Genomic DNA, 17,881 nt, shown 5'->3' with positions numbered 1-17,881 from the left:
TATCATATAGAATTTTCTGAAATTTTCTATCCTTTTAAGGGAAACCTCCCATATTTTCAACACAGATATATATTTTTTATCCTTAAAGCTTTAGCTTCTTTTGTTTGGTCCTTTCCATAGTTATAGGGATACAGAATTGTCAAACACATGGGAGCATCTAGTGTTCTTTAGATTGGAAGTCCATAAATTATTTTTTAAAAAGAAGGCTTGAGGATGAAGTTCTAGCTAAAAGGCATAGAAGTTGAAGTTGAATTTAATATTGACGGACTGATGGGTAGATGAGGTACTTCATGTTATATTTATCCAATACGTGAAATTCATCAGTCTTTTCTCATAGAATAAAAACAATTTGATGCTAACATCAGAGAAGGGTGGCAATTAAGAGTGTATGATTGAGTAAGGAAGGGCTGGGCTGAGGGACACCAGGTTAGAAGCTCTTTATCGATCCACCAGATGTGAGGGACAAAGGGCTGGTTAGGGTGGTGACTCAGGGAAGGGAAGCAAAGCTGCTATTAACAGATGTAATAAGTTTTGGTCTCATTTATAAAGGATTGAGGGAATGCAAAGGAAGCGACGTGCTGTGAATGAGTATAAATGGAGAGGCGTTATTTGGGTTGGGGAGGTGTTCGTCAGGGCTCTCTAGAGAATCAAAACCAACAGGAGAGATCTATAAGTATGGGATTTATAAAGGGTCTCACACAACTGTGGGGATGCAAGAGGCTAGAATCCACAGGGCAGGCTGTGAAGCTGGCGGCTCTGGTGAAGGGTCTGGACGAACTCCACGGGAGAGGCTCGCTGGCTAGAGAAGCAGTGAAAATTCTCTCTTCTCCTTCAAAGCCAGTTGAGTCACATCCACCTTTTTGGATCAGCTCGTCTGCAGGAGGTAAGCCCACTTGGCACAGGTGTCATCAGCCGCAGCTGCAGTTAGCTGACTGATGACATCAGAAACCAGCCCCTGGTTACTCAACCAGCCACGATTATCCAGCAGCCACGGCCAAGCCAGTGGTTGCCTGACCAGACAGCCGAGCACCATCACCTGGCCAGGTTGACCCCAGAACCTACCATCACAGGAGGCCTGGGTGTCCACACGGGATCTGCCTCTTATGAGCCATGTGACCAGTAGAGATTTGCTCAACTTTCTCTGGGCCTTAGTCTTTCTCATGTGTGTGCTGACGATTTAATGTATGTATGCTTTGAGAAGTTATTTTGAAGGTAAAGAAATGTATATAAAGCCTGTAAAAGCCTCAGGGGAAGGGCCCTACCTCACCTGACCCAGCGTCTCAGCTGGGTGAGTGCGGGCGTTTCTGAGCACATGCCACATCCCTGACTGGGGGGAGGGCCGCGGGGTCCCCACGTGGACAGCCATGGACAGTGGGCATGTGAAGGGTGCATGGCAGGAAAACAAGACGGGCTGGCCCAAGGACATGCACTGTGCCTAGATGTGAGCCCCTCAGTCTGGGCAAGCCACGCCTGAGCCCACCATCCCACCAGGCCCTCTTGGAGAACCAGGGGCGATGGGCCTGCCACCTGCCAGGTGATGGCACCAAAGCGGAAGTTGTTAAAATGGGACGAGCAAGGTCAGGAGCTGTGCGAGCAGAGTGGCAGGACTTTATCAGTGTGGAAGGCCCAGTTGAGATTGGACAGGGTCTTTTACAGCCAGGCTTTATTATTTGGAGTTTTGAGGGGATTATTTGGGGTTTTGAGTGGATTGAGGATAATTTCATTGAATAATTTCTCCAGAACAACACATATTTGAAAATAATGAATTCAACATAAAATATACTGTCTGTAAAGCAGTAGACATTAAAATACTATGGTAGTGACACAGAATTAGACAAACCAAGGGAACCAGAATAGGAGACCTTGAAACAGAGCCAGGGATCTCTGGGAAATAAATATACAGAATACTAATGGTAGGACTTATTGATCACTGGGGGAAAGCCTGAATTGAGTATTTAATAAATGGGTATTTAGGAAAATTGGGACATTCAGAAATAAAAAATTAAATTAAATTTTTACCTCATATATATAAATAAATACATTTTAGATGAAAGCATTGACAGATATTTTGGCAGGGAGATAATAAATCCTGATTTTAAAAAGTTGATTTTTGTGGTGCCTAAGAGGTAGCTTACTGTATCTACCAAAAAAAAAAGGAAGAAAGATAGATGTGAAATGATTTTCCATTCCAATTATGGATATATACCAGAATGGATTTTTTTAATTCACCAGGTAATACTAGATATTTTATTACTTTTATTATTCAGTAATTTTTGTATTACTAGTTACTCAAATGTGTTCATTTGGCTAAGGACTTTTTAGTATATGCTGCACATTTTCCCATATACTTAGAGGCTGAGTTAGGTACTTTGTAAGTGGCAGTCTTTACAAGCATAAAAAGTGATAGACCAAATAAAAAAACAAGTTAAAAAAGAACGGATAGACCATTGAGTCTATAAGCTACAGATGTGAATGTCATTTTCCTCATGCCTTTTTGGAAGACCTTATTCAAGTCAGGAGTCTAATTTTAGGCATCATTTTGTGTTCTATGAAATGAGTCATGGAAAGTTCCTTACTGCTCTTTATAATCCTTCTCTCACATTGTGCCTAAGAGCAATGTTGTAAATAGGGCTGATGTAAATTATTCACCTGCCCTCTAAACATTGGAGTTCCATTTATCTTATTTCTTTCTGTGGGAATGCCTCCAATATCTTGACCTACATTTGGTTAGAAGAACCATTGTTTCTAGCTACTACTACTAATGTAGTTCAGGTTATGGAGATTAAATAGACATGGATCTGTTACATAGTTTGAGTTGTCTCTTCCTCTCCCTACCCAGGCCTTTTCCTTTGATTACATGCATGTTTTCAAAGCAGTGTGGTATAATGAAATTTATCAGAAATGTGCAGTGTTTTCTTAATATTCTAAAAATATATATTTCCTTTATCCTGGCCTTCTGTCTAGCTTTTCAGCCTTGTCTCCTCTATTCTTCTTCAGTAGTCTAACACTGCAGCCATATATAACTACTCTCTTCAATTTGTACCTTTGGTCATGCTATTCCCTCTACATGGAATGCCCTTCCCAACCATATCTACAGGCCCAAGGTTCCCCAGTCTTTAAGGATCAGATAAGTGACTCTTTTATTTGAGATGTTTTCCCCTTAATTCTCTCAGTGTGAAGTTGTCTCCCATCTCTACACATTTCTTTGAATAGCTCATTTGGCCCTTAACACTTTTTTATATAGTTATTCACATGTCTATTCATGTCGCATTCTGCATAGAAAGTGTCTTCAGTAACGGTGATTTCCAATTAATTGTTGTATCCCTTCAGTCCCTTATGTTTAGTAGCAGTTTCAGTATTTATTAAATGAAGATATGAATGTGAGGAGCTGGGAGCTCGTTTTTATCAAACATCTACAATGTCTCAAGTACTTGTTAAAATATTTGTCATATTGCCATTTTATTTCATGCACACGGTAGCATTATCTCTATTTTATAGCTAGGTAAACGACAGTTAAAGTTTAAATAACACCCTATTCTTCAACAATTGATACATGTTAAAATGATTTAAACCTGGTTTCCTGACTTCTTTATCCAGCAGCCTATTCTGAACGTCCAATAGGCACCAAGAAACTGAGCTTATGTGAAACTGAATACCTGATTTCCTTTGTCTAGCCCCAAATTTGTTCTTCCAGCATTTTTCCTCTTTTTACTCAGTTCCATCCTTCTGGTTTGTTGCTCTGGTCAAAAACCTTGGTGGCATCTATTCTACGTGCATCTAACCTATCATCAAATCATCATCACAACCTGCTTTCTTTACTCACAAAACATACCTCAAATCACTTCTGATCATCAGTGCTACTGTGGCCCTGGTCAGTCCTCCATCCTCTCCTGCCTAATGTTAACTTCCTTATCCCCAATTCCTAGCACCCCACAGTCTTTGTGCAACCCAGCAGCCAGAATTACTTCTCAGCAATTCAAAACTGAGTTACTTCTCTGCCTAAAACCCACAAATAGTTTTCCATATCACTCAGATTAAAGCCAGTATTCTCATGGCACCCTGGTAGATGAGACCTCCTGGTACCGGTGCCTTCAACTTCTGCTCCTATCCTCTTTCCTTACTCAAATTCAATCACTCAAATTCAATCACATGAGCCTCTTCAGACATGCCTGTCAGACTTTTGCCTATGGACTGTTGAACTTACTGTTCTGTTTGCCAGGAATTTTCTTCCCCCAAACGTCCACATGGCTTGCTCCCTGATTTCTCTGTTTAGATGTCACCTTCACGCTGGGGCCAGTTCCTACTAATGTCCTGGCACTTTCTATTCCTCTTACCCTGTTGCTCAGGGATGCTCAGACTTGGGGGCCTCAGGACGCTTGCAGGGCTACCCTGGAGGGACTGACCCCCCTATTCTGAAGGGCCCCTAGCACCCTCTCATGCCACCACCCATCCCCCAGGTGGTCGCTCTGTACAGCCTGACCCTGCAGGTGGCCAACATATCTGGGGACAGCCTCACTGCCACGGTCTCTGCCCTCATCACCCTTGATGACATCAATGACCACATTCCTGAGTTCACCAGAGACAAGGTGACCCCCAGGGCTGCCCTGGGGGAGATGCAGAGTCCCAGTGTGGGGCCAACGTCGAGAGACTGGAGGGGTGCCTGGGAGCCCAGGGGGCCGCAAGCAGGGGCTGGTCTTCCCCAGGCCCCTGCTGTGGGGTTGGGTGCCCTGCCCCCCAGGAACAGGGGGCTCCCCAGCATCTGCATACACAGGGGCTCATAGGGCTGCCCGGGGGCATGGAGAATGCGAGGAAGCAGTTAGGGCCTCTTCCCTGCAGCATGGGGGTGCAAGGGGAGCTGGGAGAAGGGGGTCCGGACCGAGGTGAGTGACCCCTGGCACCCAGGCTGTGGGAGGCCTCCACTCTGTAATCCTGCAGGTAACCGGGGTGCCTTCCTCAGTTTTTCTTGGAGGCAGTGGAGGCTGTGAGTGGCATGGATGTGGGCTGGCTCAAGGTGCAGGATGCGGACCTGCCAGGCTCCCCCAACTCAGTGGCCAGCTTCTCCATCCTGGAGGGTGACCCCAATGGCCACTTCACCATCCGCACAGACCCCGGGACCAATGCGGGCATCCTGTCTGTGGCAAAGGTGGGGGGCACACCATCGTGTGTGGTGTGGAGGGCAGGGGGCGGCAGGGACCCCCATTTCTGGGTTGCCAGCAATGACCCAAGGAAAGGACTCAGGGGTGCAGATTCTGGGCGTGACCTCAGGAGGGGGGAGAAGGTGCAGCCCCAGGACCTGCTCCTCCACCACTCTGTATGTGTTACCAGGTGGAATCGACATAAGTGCCATGTGGCACACCTCTGCAAGCAGGGCTCGGCCCGAGGCACAGCCAGGGGTGGCTGTGTGCATGTGTGTACACACACATGCGCAGACACACATGGACACATAAGTACACACACATAAAGGGATTTGCTGTGGGGGATGGGCCTGGCGATGGCCAGGGGCAGTGGGCTGGGCTCTACCTGCGAACTGGTGACTGCTCAGAGCGGCAGCGCACCTGTGCAGCCGCCCGCCCATGAGCTGACCTCGCAGCACCCAGCAGACTTGGTTGGGGCAGTGGCTACCTGTCCTATTATTTTTACCTTTGTGCACACTTTTTATTTTTCAAGGTTAGAAGGGGAAGGAGGGAGTGCAGGGCTCTCAGCACAAGTCCAGGAGCTGCCGCCCTGGGCCTTGGCCACCTTGGGCCTGCCCCGGGGTGAGGTGGTGCCCGCGTGCCAGGCAGATGCCATCAGCCCTGCTCCTCCCACAGCTCCTGGCCCATGAGAGTTGAGCACTCCACCAGCTCCACGTGGCAGTGCAGAACGAGGCCCCGCTGCATGTGGTCGCCCCGAAAGCCAGGCGGAGCCAGGTTACGGTCAGCGTGCAGGTGCAGGACGCCAACGAGGCCCCCAAGTTCCTGGAGAACCCACTTCAGACCAGCCTGGCTGAGGGGGCGGCCCCGGGGACCCACGTGGCCATCTTCTCTGCCCGAGACCCCGACACCCAACACCTGCAGAGGCTCAGGTGGGGGCACCTGCGTTTGTTGGGGCGAGGTGGTGGGGGGTGCAGATGGCCGCACTCCTCCTTCCCGGCCAGGCCCGGGACCCTGGTGCCTGGGCGGTGGGGGGCATGTGGAATGCCGTGGAACCCCGGAGCAGGACGGGCTCCGTCCACAGGGGCCGCCTTGGCCAGTCAGTTCCCACCAGCCAGACTGTCTGAGCTGCGTGGGCACCCACATGGGGGTCCTGGCCACCCCCACCCCCACCTCCCCAGGGGTACCAGCGCCAGCTGAGGGCCGAGGGGAGTCAGCCTGGGGGGCTGCAGAAGACGCCGGGGTGGGGGGAGACTCAGGGCTGCCCCACCCGCCCCCAGTCACTCCAAGGACTACGACCCCGAGGACTGGCTGCAGGTGGCTCGAGCCACGGGCTGGATCCAGACACTGCGCATGCTCAGCCCTGCCTCCCTCTTCCTCAAGAGCGGCTGGTACCGGGCCATCATCCTGGCCAGCGATGACGGTGAGTGGCCGCGCGGGTGGGGCGTCGCCGGGGCACCCCCTCAGGGTGGGGGCATGCCAAACCCAGCCGGTGCCCCCGCCCGCAGCCTCCCCGCCGCGCAGGCCACCGGCACCCTGCCCATGGAGATCCTGAAGGTGAACGACCACGCGCCCGTGCTGAGCCCCCCTGCCGGCAGCCTGTGCGCGATCCCGGCCAGGGCCCGTGCCTCCTGCTCCGGGACACGGACGAGGACCTGCCCCCGCACGCGGCCCCCTTCCACTTCAGCTGAGCCCCGGGGCCCCCGAGCTCGCCCGCAACTGGACCGTCACTCAGGTTAACGGTGAGGCGCGGGATCCGGGGACCCACTTGAGGGGGCGGCGTGGGGCGCACCGTCTGCTGACGGCGCCCCCCGCCCCCGCAGTGAGTCACGCGCGGCTGCGGCCACAGCTCTGGGTCGCCGAGGGGCTGCACCGCCTAAGCCTGCTGTTCCGGGACTCAGGACAGCCGCCCCGGCAGCGCGAACAACCCCTGAAGGTGACCGTGTGCCGGTGTGCCCAGGACGGTTCCTGCCTGCCCGCCAACACCTCGCCTCAGCCTCGGGGCTCTTCTCACCGCCCTGCTGCTGCGTGAGCCCCGCCCCCTCCTCCCCGCCCAGTATTCCTCCTGGCTGCCGTAATTGGGAGGTTCCGCCGGGTACCTCTGGACAAGACCCTTCTGAACGGGCCACTGGACGACCCATGGGACAATGTCCTGGACCTCCACGAACAGAGGGACGGGGAGGAAGACCAGGTGAGAAGCGGGGTGGCGTGGGTGCTGAGTCTGAGGAAGGGCTGCCTCGAGCTGGCCAGGAGTTCCGGGCCAGTCCTTTCCTGGAGCCCATCCGGGCTGCCCAGAGACTCAGCATGGGGCCCCCGCCTGTGGTCCAGGGTTTGCTCCCCTCTCTCCCCGCAGGACGCCTATGACATAAACCAGCTGCGCCACCTGACAGGGATGAGGGTCCTGGGTGTCCCTCTAGGGCGGCCACCCCTGCGCTGTGATGCCCGGTTCAGCCACAGCCCCCCCCCCAAGCCACCCCGAGGGTTGCCCAGCAGCCCCGCCAACATCGCTGACTTCATCTGTGAGGTAGGTGCTCTTGGGAGCCCACCACCCCGGACCCCCAGCTGACAGCTACTGGGCACCCAGCCAGGGCTCTGGTGGACACAGGCAGCTGAGGGTGCATGTTTGGGGCACCAGCGCATCCTGTGGGGCCACCTCTGTCTCTGGGTCCCCTGCAGAGTGGTTCTGGCATCTTCTGCACTGCCCTAGGCAGCTGGAAGACTTAGGGTTCTACACCGGCCTGTGTTGAGGATCCCCTTTCTTTCACCAGCTTTACTGAAGAATAACTTTTGGAGAGTGAGAGGGGCACAAAAGCGTGGTTCAGAGCCTCTGGTGACATGGCCTGTGCTCAGGTACCTGCTTCTGGAGATGGCCAGAGGCACAGGGTCTCAACACTCACCCACCAGGGGTAGCGTCACGACTGGACGCTAGGCTGTGGTGGAGACAGTGCTACTGGGGCTGCCCTTCCCCCTCCCTCAGCAGGCTGCCCCCAAGTCCTACTCAACTCCCTGGCCTGTCCCCTCAGTCCTCCTCCAAAGGAGTGTCCACTCACACCCGGGGCCCTCTGAGTAGATTCTCAGCCAGGAAAGTAAACAAGAAAGGGAAGGACATGGAGGAGAAAGGACAGATGCTTCCTCAGGCATGAGCCTGGGGGTCCCCAGATGGAGGGGCAGTAGGATGCAGGCAGCCCTCAGGGTGCACACCCTGCTTCAGGGGCAGTGTCTGTGGTCACAGCTCCAAGGGATGCAGCATTCTGACTGGCCAAACAAGTGAGCCCCTCTGCCCTCGGCCTCTCATGCCAGGCTCTGCCCTGGGACCTTGTGCCTCCTCGAAGCAGGACACCAAGCAAGGGCCACATGCTGGGACGTGGGTCATTAGACTTGGCAGGGGGCAGACAAGAGGACAGAGGGCCATGATGTGCCAGGTCACAACCACTTGGGGTGCAGACTGCCCAGGGCTGTCCTGACCCTGTGGGTGGCTAGACGAGCAGGCCCTTGCAGGCCTCAGCGTTTTCTCCGCCCCGCTGTGCCTGGAATGGCTTGGCACCAAGGGCTGTGAGGTGGGCCAGGAGATGGGCCCAGCATTTTTTCCAAGCCCTTGTGGGCCGCTCCGTGCTGGAAGGATGGGCTGGGAGATGGGGCCTCGGTAGCCTTGATGTGGCTGCTGACCCGACCAGGCATCACGCTGCCTCTGGGCATAGCCATGCCCTGCTGGGGAGCCTGGCTTGATATGATCACTTGGGGCTCTTCCAGTGAGCTCACAGAGACACGGGCACTGCACAGGAGGGCTGCAGATGGGCGCATTGTATCGAATGGCTGGTGCGCGTGTCCACTCTGCTCCCCATGGGAGCCCTCAGGGGCTGGGACAGCTCCTTCTGACTCCCAGGAAGGAGAGGCTGGGAGGACAGCCAGTTGAGCAGAAAGGGGTCTGCACCTGGCCTCACCCCTCAGTGTTGGCTGCCACAGGGAGCCACCCAGAGTTCCTACCAGGGGTTAAGGGACACTGAGCATTAGGGGTCTGGCCTAGCAGGAGGGGGTAGCTGTCACTGACCCCTTGAAACTGTCTCTGGGGAGCTGTCCTGCTGGGCTCCAGACAGAGCCGAGTCAGCACGCACTCCACTTGCGCTGGCTGTAAGAATGGCCGCACTGTGCTGCTCCATGCCTTGTTCTAATGCCTCCACGATTCAGAAAGCTTCACGTCTTGTGGCAATTAGACACTAACCTGCAGTCTAGCTTTTGGTGGGGGTGCCCGGGGCCCCGGTTTCCACGCAGTAGGACCAGCCCCGTGATACCCGAAGAGGCACACGCAGGGACTTCCGAGTCATGAACCCAGCTGCCAGTGCACGGGCGGGCACTGCCACCACTGCTCCTTCCCCAGGGCAGCTGCACCCACCCAGACCACAGCAGGGACAGACCCCCAACTCAGAGGAACCAGGTTTGGACTTGACCCACGAGCTGAGCCTGTGGCCTGTTCCTTCTCACATTCGTGTGTTCATTCATCAGACTATTGGGCCACGAGTGCCAGGTGAGATAGGGCTCAGATGGGCAGAATCTGCTGCTTAGGGGGAGGTGGGTGCTGTGAGCATGGGAGCCAGGCAGGGCAGGGCAGTGCAAGGGCAGCAGTGCAGATGGCCAGGATGGGCCCTGGCCGGCTCCCACAGCCCTCCTTCCTTTCCTTTCCTTTTTGGCTCCTGTGGAGACCCCTGGCTCTGCACACACAGCACCTCCACTTCCCCCTGAGCCGGTCCCTGCCTCTACAGGGCACCTTCCTGTCCCTGGGCCGGGCTGCCCCAGCCTAGCTGCTGCTGGTTCAGCCCTCTAGAGACGCTTCCACAATACCCCTCCCATCACACATCCATATCAGGCCTCAGCCCTGCCTCCCAGCCACAGCAGCCACCTTGCCCTTCGTCCGGTGTTTCTGGTCCATCAGACTACTTGCTGTGCCTCCTCCCTCCTCTGGGGCCCTGTGGCCCTAAGGCCAGGCCTCCTGGCATGCTGAGCAACACCCCAAGCCTACCTCCACGACCAGCCTCGAGTAGCACTCATGGCACATTCCATGGGCCGCTTGGACACTGCCTGAGCCACCCTGGGGGTGAGTGTGCCTCTGCCTCGCTTGCAGAGGAGACCCCTCACCTGCCCGACCTGCCCAGCAGGGCCCCTGCCTCTTGGCCTTCCCCTCCCCAGCCGTCAGCATATGCCACTCACCGAGAAACACGGGTAGACCAGGGGAAAAACTCCAGGCTCACTTCCTGACGTTGGAGGTGCTACTACACGTTTCCTTTTTAAACGAGGGACTTCAGTGGAGGGGTGGGTGGCTCTGGGGAGTGTGGGTGCAGGTAGGGATGTAACTTGCAGCAGAGACTCTGGACGTGCGGGTGAGTGGGGACTGCAAAGCAGCAGAGACCAGTCCCAAGTGCAGGCGGGGCCCCCAGACCACCCCCAGCCATGCACCCATTCACAGCAGGCAGCCTAGACCCACCAAATGGTCCCTGCCCCGGCACGAGCGCACTTTAGGGAGAGGAGCCTCTGAGCCCAGATTGCCGGCTCAGCCTGGCTAATCTCATTAGCTTACCTAAATGTGGCTTTTGCCTGAAGAACAGAATTCTTTATGCTGGTTTCTAGGAAAATCTGAAAATAGCCTAGGAACCTTGATTTGAGGAATTTCCCACCTCCTGCCAATGTGCCAGGATTCTCAGGGTGCTTTGGGGTTGGGTTTCAGGGCAGTCCAAGTGAACCCTGGGGCCGCACACAGGTGCACCTGCGAGCACAGCGTGCAGCCTCCTGGGGCCTCTGCAGTTTCCGGACCCAGCCGGGAGGCGGAAGGAAAGTGGCAATTCGACATCATGCCTTCTGTGGGACAGGGACAGTTGATGCGCCAAAGGCTGGGACTGTTCCTTAATGTTTATGAAAGCTGTCGTTACAGCAGCCCTGCGGCTCACGTTGTCCAGCCCTTTTGGGGGGCTGTTTCTTGTGGCTGCGCAGGTCCTGGGAGGGCACCACCCTGACTGCCGCCCTCCCTTGCATGCATCTGCGGCCGGCAGGCCACCCTGGGGGAGCTGTTGGCCATACACTTGGAGGCCCACGCACTGCTCTAGGGCACCAACCCCCTCAACCGGCAGAAACTGGACAGAGAAACTTCCAGGGATTTCACGACCTCGCTCACACTCAGTGCAGGTCCAGTCGCCCCACACAGTGGGTCCAGCGAGGCCTCTCGGTGCCTCAGGAAAAGACGGGACCCATTTCCCGCCGGTGACACCCTCGGCTGCGGCCACTATGGGTGCTGACCTGCACGGGCTGGCAGGCAGGACAGCTGTGTCATGAGGTCTAGCACTGGGAGGGCGAGGCTCAGCCTGAGAGGTCTCGCAAGCCCTGGGTTCTGATCGGTGGCCTCTGGGCAGGCGAAGACGCGAGCGCCACACTTCAGGGGTGCCTTGGGCAGCAGCTCAGGTCCAGGAGGCTGAGCAGATGACTCAGACCCCAAAGCCCTGCCCAGCCACATTTCCCCATGCAGGGGCTCCACACTACGCCGGCTCTAAGGCCCGCAGGCAATGCCGAGGGGGCCCACGAGGGTTCCTGCATAGCCAGGCACATGGTGCTCTCCCTGAGGTGCACTTCAGCTCCAGGAGCAGAAAACTGGTGTTTCCAGCAGGCGGCCCCTCGGGTGGGGGAGCGGGGAGAGAGCTCTGACAGAGGATGGTGAGCACTGGAGGGCAGGGCCTGCTCGCCCCAGGCACAGGCTCCAGGCACCAGCAGCTGGCTGCCCCCTTTCTCCTGGGATGGACCAGAACAGCCGTCCATGACGGGCCTCCTTCCCTGGCTCCCTGTCTCCGCCTGTGCTGACCCTCCCTGCACACTTGCCAGCAGGAGCAGAGAAGGGGTTGCAGGACCACAGCAGCTGTGCTCCCAGGGCCGTGGAGGGCAGCCGTCTCTTGTTGGCACCCACCTCACTGCTGCAGGTCTGCGTGGGCCACGGCACCACCCCCATGGCACAGCCCCCACACACTTGCGCCTCTGCTGCCGTGGACCCCTGCCTCGGAGCACAGCGGGCTGGCGTGAGGCCTCGAGCAAGCCCTGTGGGGCCAGGCTGCCGTCAGCTGTTTCTGGAGCCCTCCTACTCCTGCTGACATGGCTCTGTAAAGGGACATAAACCTGCATGCTGGAGGAAAAGAGACAGGAGAGCAGGAACAGGCTTGTGAAAAACAAAGTTGGAAAGCGCATGGACAGGCGGTACTGACTCCAGAGCCAATTCCAGGAATGCCAACCCCCCCCACCACACATACATCCCACTCACAGATGGGCAGAGCCCCAGGACCTGGGCTGAGGGGCAGGAGAGGCCTAGGCAGGCTACTGAGAAGCTTTTAGTTTCTGTGTTCACCCTGTGGCCCCGTGGTTCTAGATCACTGCTTCCCTCTTTCTTCTCCAGAAAGGACAAGTCAGAGGTGCCTGGATGTGTCTGGAGAGATCATGGGCACCAGGCCCACCTCTCCACCCCCTCCCCTTTGGCTCCAGCCCACTGACCTCTGCCCTCCAGGTTGAAGACTGCGACTTCTCCAGGGGCTTAGCCTCCCACAGGAAGCTGACCTGGGATGCCCCCAGTGGTCTAAATTGATCTCTCATGTTGACACTCTTGGGGTCACCAGAACTGGAAAAACATTCCCAGCAGGAAGTGGAGATGAGGATAAGGCAGAGCAGAGCCTCCAGGGGCATGGGCCAGCAGGACACAGTGGTCACAACACCACTGCTCATGTCCTCAAGGACAGGAGATCCACAGCCTCTGAGCACGATCGGTACAGTGAAAAACGAAAAGGTGCAGAACACTCAGAGGAGATTATAAGTTCAAACTCAGGAGCAGAGAGGGTGGAAGATGCATGCAGGGGCTCTCCAGGGCTTTCAGACCCATCCCACTCGACACCTCCCTGCCATCTCACCACTTCTGGCCCAGCTTTAACTTCTCGTATCCTGATGACCACCCTGACCAGAGACACTATTAGTAGTTTACCTACCAGAGTAACCACTGCTGACCTCACACTTGGTTAGCAAAGGGCCTTCGGGTGACACTGCTCTCACAGCACACTGCAGATCACTGCCCGCCGAAGAACAGCTGAGGACTCCATGAGAAGCCTGCCTCCCTTGCCATGTCGGTCAGCCCACTGCCCCCATTCCCAGGCCTGGTGCCTCTGCAGCCTGGTCCTGGTGACTGTGTCCAGCCACAGGAGGCCCCTGCTGGGGCACTCGGGTTAGGCAGGCTGCTCTCTGCACCCACCATCTTCACAGGGGTTCAGCTGCCAGAGCGGCCTCCCTGTTTGGACTCCCACAGCCCATTGTCCAGCCAGCACATGGAGGTGTGTGTTTGAATATTTGAAACCCTCCCTTTTCATAATTTTGGTCATTGCTTATCACAAAACAACAGAATGAAAATAGGTGATTGGTGTTTCAACAGCAGCATTATCAGCTCTAAGGTTGGGGAGTGAGCCCCAGCCTTCCCTGGGTGGACCCTCCTGCACTTGGGGTTCCCCACGCCATGCCAGTGAGTCTTGTACACACTGCTTAGGTGGGTGGAAAGAAATGGGGTCCCTATTCACATGCTGGGTCCCCCTGCATGCCTGAAGAGCTGCTACTGGGAGAACTGGTCGTGAATCCCTTGGACCCCAGCTGGCTGCCTGGAATCTGGCCACTCTCTGAAGGCAGAGTCCCATCTGAAAGCAGTGGGAGCTGGAATGTTCCTTAATAAACAAAACCATGTGTGGAATCTGTCACAGGTGGTGTGCGGGCAAAGTAGGGAGCAGTTGTTTGGGGAGACCCACCCTTCCTGTCCCAGCCCTGCTCCCCCAACTCCCCCCCCCCGTCTCTGTCCCCCAGGAACCTCCAAAAGGGTTTGAAGGGAGGCAGAGTCAGCCCCATTATAAACCACTCTCCCTTGGCAGCTGCATCTGCAGACCCATGTGACCTACCTGCTCATTCCCTCAGCAGATCTGCTCCTCATCACTGCTTGGGCAAGGAATTGGGGTACAAGGAGGGCACGGAGAATGGGCACTGGCCTTGCAGTAAGATCAGGCTGGAACCTGTGCCTCTGTTGGGAAGCAGCTGATTGACAGCAGTGCACACTGCAGAGGCAGCAGGGGTGGGGGGAGGCCGTGGTGGGGATGAAGGCTAACCTGCCAACTGCAGCAGGAGGGCCCCCGGGTGGTCCCTGAGCTGACCTGTTGTTTGGCCCTTCCATGATCCAGGCTGAGAGGTGGCCTGAATCGGGCCCGGGGCCTCTGGGGTGTCTGGCCAGCATGGTGACACAGCACAGGCCATTGAGGACCCCAGGACACCTGCTCCCTCAGCAGCACACCAGCATCTTCTCAAGGGCATCCTGTTTTTAAGTGGAGCTTTGCACCTGCAGCCTCGCTTCGGAGCAGGCATGATGTGTCCCCAGACTGCAGGTTTCTCCCATCAGGCAGGAACACTTTTACCGTCTCCTGGAGGCTCCTGGGGCCTCTGAGCCCATCCTGCCCTCCTGCCCTGGAGCATAGCCTGGAGGGCCAGCCCAAGCCTCTGACCCCACAGCCGCTTCAGGTGCAGAAGTGGACCTGGGCTCTGGCCAGGGACGTTGCAGGGAGCACAGGACACGTGTGGTTTGAGAGAGTGATGCCTGCACTCTTGGGCTGGCTCCTCTGTGGCTCTGACATCACAGCTGCTCATCCACAAACCCTGGGATATGGAAGTGTCCTTCAGAGAAGATGTGGCCTTCCTCACTGTTCTAGTTTGCTAGATGCCGGAATGCAACACACCAGAAATGGAATGACTTTTTAAAGGGGGAATTTAAAAAGTTGCTAGTTTACAATTCTAAGGTCTAGAAAATGTCCCAGTTAAAACAAATCTATAGAAATGTCCAATCTAGGGCATCCAGAGAAAGATACCTTGGTTCGAGAAGGCCAAAGAAGTTCAGGGTTTCTCTCTCAAGTGAGAAGGCACATGGTGAACATGGTCACAGTTTCTCTCTCAGCTAGAAGGGCACGTGGCAAACAGGGCATCATCAGCTAGCTTTCTCTCCTGGCTTATGGTTTCATGAAGCTCCCCAGGAGGTGTTTTCCTTCTTCATCTCAAAAAGGTCACTGGTTCGTAGACTCTGCTTTGTGGTGCTGTAGCATTCTCTGCTCTCTTGAATCTCCTTCATTCTCCAAAATGTTTCTCTTTTATAGAACTCAAGAAACTAATCAAGACCCACCCACATGGGTGGAGACATGTCATCACCTGATAATCCAGTTTAACAACCACTCTTGATTAAATCACATCTCCAGGGAGATGATCTCATTACATACAGTATTGAATAGGGATTATTCTGCCTCTGTGAAATGGGATTTTGATTAAAACATGGCTTTTTTAGAAGACACACATCCTTTCAAACCAGCACACTCCCCAAGGTCACCCACCAGCCAGCAGACAGTGGAGGCCAGAGCAGTCCAGGCCACCAGCCCCATGTCATCCAGCCAGGAGCTGGGATTCCAGGTCAGGCAGTAGACACAGCCTGGCCAGATCCAGAAAGGCCCCGGGCTGGGTTAAGGAAGTTACTAGAGCAATGAGCTCATCAGCAGCCTGTGTCTCGCAGAAGCAGGTGGGACCCCACCATGCAGATCTGTCCTGGATGCACCTGGAAGCCAGAGGAGACAGAGTCAGGGCCTCCTCCCTCCTGACGGGTCTCAGGCCTGTTGCCTTGTTCAGCCAACCCTGGGATTGCACTGAGGAAGCTGGGATTCTGGAACCTCATGGCCAGGACTGGCCTCAGCCTGCCATGGCTTCCTGGCAGCTGTGCAGTCTGAGAGCTTAACATGGGTGTGAACAGGGCCAGAGGGTGGCACAAGGAACGCACCTGAGAGCTGCTAGTGGCCAGGCCTCACTGCAGATATTTGATCCTACACTCCTGCTCCTTGTTTGTAGCTAGAGGGGCTGCTGGAGACCCCACAAGGTAGAATAGGTTTGGGGAGCTGCAGGAGAGGCCCCGTGAGGCACCCAATAAGTGCTTGTGGGTGTTTAGTTGTCCCATGCAGAGTGCCAGCACAGGCCTGAGGTCCCACTGTGGCTGTCCCTTCTCTCTGAGGTGCCTCCCTTTCTCCTGCCTGCTCTCTGAGGAGTGGGCTGCTGCTGGCCATGGGGAATGAGAGGCCCCCCACAGGCTCTGCTGGCTGAGACCCTGCAGTGGGCTCACACTGGTGTATGGGAGGGGGCAGTCCTACTTGACACGGGACAGTCGTACTCGGGAACCGTTTGCTCACACAGAGCACAGACATGCTCTGTGCATCACACATGCCTCTGCCCTGGTGGGAGCATCCAGGGACCAGGCAACGTGCACAGGCTCCTCATTTCCAGGATGAAGTTTAAGAAGCAGATAGGCCTTATCCATCCTCTCTTTATCCTCCTTCTCATAGAAAGAAACCAAACAACAACAACAACAACAACACTGGATTCCTAAGGCATGGGGATGACAAACATTTCTATAAAGTGCCGGATAGTAAATATTTCAGACTCTGAGGGCCAGGATTTCTATGTCACAACTATTCAATAGATTTTACTTCTTAGCATTAAACCAGAAAACATATGTATTAGTTACGGTTCTCTAGAGAAACAGAACCAACAGGAAATATTCATAAATATAAAATTTACAAAAGTGTCTGACGTAACCATGGGAACGTAAAGTCGAAAATCTGTAGGGCAGGCTGTGAAGCCGATGATTCCGATGGAGGATCTGGATGAACTCCACAGGAGAGGCTCGCTCGCCAAAGGAAGAGAACCTGTCTCTTCTGAATCCTCCTTGAAAGGCTTCCAGTGATTACATTAAACATCATTCACTGCAGGAGACACTCCCCTTAGCCGATTACAGATGGAATCAGCTGTGGATATAGCCAACTTGTTTATGATTTAATTCTATGAAATGTCCTCATAGCAAAAGACAGGCCAGCACTTGCCCAACCAGACAAACAGGTACCACCACCTGGCCAAGTTGACACATGAACCTGACCATGACAATAGGCAATGTGTAAATAAATGAATATTCAAATAAAAAATATTTATGTGCACTGAGACTTCAATTTAATCAATTTATTTTAACATTTGTTCCCCTATTATTTATTTTTTATCCATATTTTTTACTCATCTGTCCATACTATTAAAAAAAGGAGCATCAGACACAAGGTTTTCACAATCACACAGTCACATTGAGAAAGCTATATCATTATACAATCATCTTCAAGAAACATTGTTATTGGAACAGAGCTCTACAGTTTCAGGCACTTCCCTCTAGCCTCTCTAATATAACTTAAACTAAAAAGGGGATATCTATATAATGCATAAGAATAAACTCCAGGATAACCTCTCAACTCTGTTTGAAATCTCTTAGCCATGGACACTTTATTTTGTCTTATTTCTCTCTTCCCCCTTTTGGTTGAGAAGGTTTTTCTCAAGCCTTTGATGCAGGGTCCCAGCTCATTCTAGAATTTCTGTCCCACATTGCAAGGGAGGTTTACACCCCTGGGAGTCATGTCCCACGTAAAGACAGGGAGGGTGGTGAGTTTGCTTGCCTTGTTGGCTGAGAGAGAGAGATAGCCCAAATCTGGGCAACAAACGAGGTTCTCAAGGGGTGAGTCTTAGGCCTAATTTTGAAAGCAGGCCTAGCCTATCTTTTGTGGGGCTAAGTTTCATATGAACAAACCCCAAGATTGAGGACTTGGCCTATTGATTTGTTGTCTCCACTGCTTGTAAGAATATCAGGA

General features: G+C 54.4%; 1 pseudogene across 1 annotated transcript; it reads left to right on the top strand.

Moving 5' to 3' along the window:
* Window positions 1-4,374: 4,374 nt before the first annotated feature.
* LOC143651838 (cadherin-15-like) lies at window positions 4,375-16,792 on the top strand (annotated as a pseudogene). Its single transcript, XR_013160266.1, has 7 exons — window positions 4,375-4,586; window positions 4,958-5,143; window positions 5,811-6,064; window positions 6,413-6,555; window positions 6,641-6,874; window positions 6,956-7,323; window positions 7,486-16,792. The product of XR_013160266.1 is annotated as a cadherin-15-like (transcript).
* Window positions 16,793-17,881: the final 1,089 nt, after the last annotated feature.

Source organism: Tamandua tetradactyla, chromosome 12 (assembly GCF_023851605.1).
Source record: "Tamandua tetradactyla isolate mTamTet1 chromosome 12, mTamTet1.pri, whole genome shotgun sequence".
Classification (NCBI taxonomy): Eukaryota; Metazoa; Chordata; class Mammalia; order Pilosa; family Myrmecophagidae; genus Tamandua; species Tamandua tetradactyla.
Note: the sequence above shows the minus strand (reverse complement) of the source record. Positions and strands in the feature narration are given on the sequence as shown.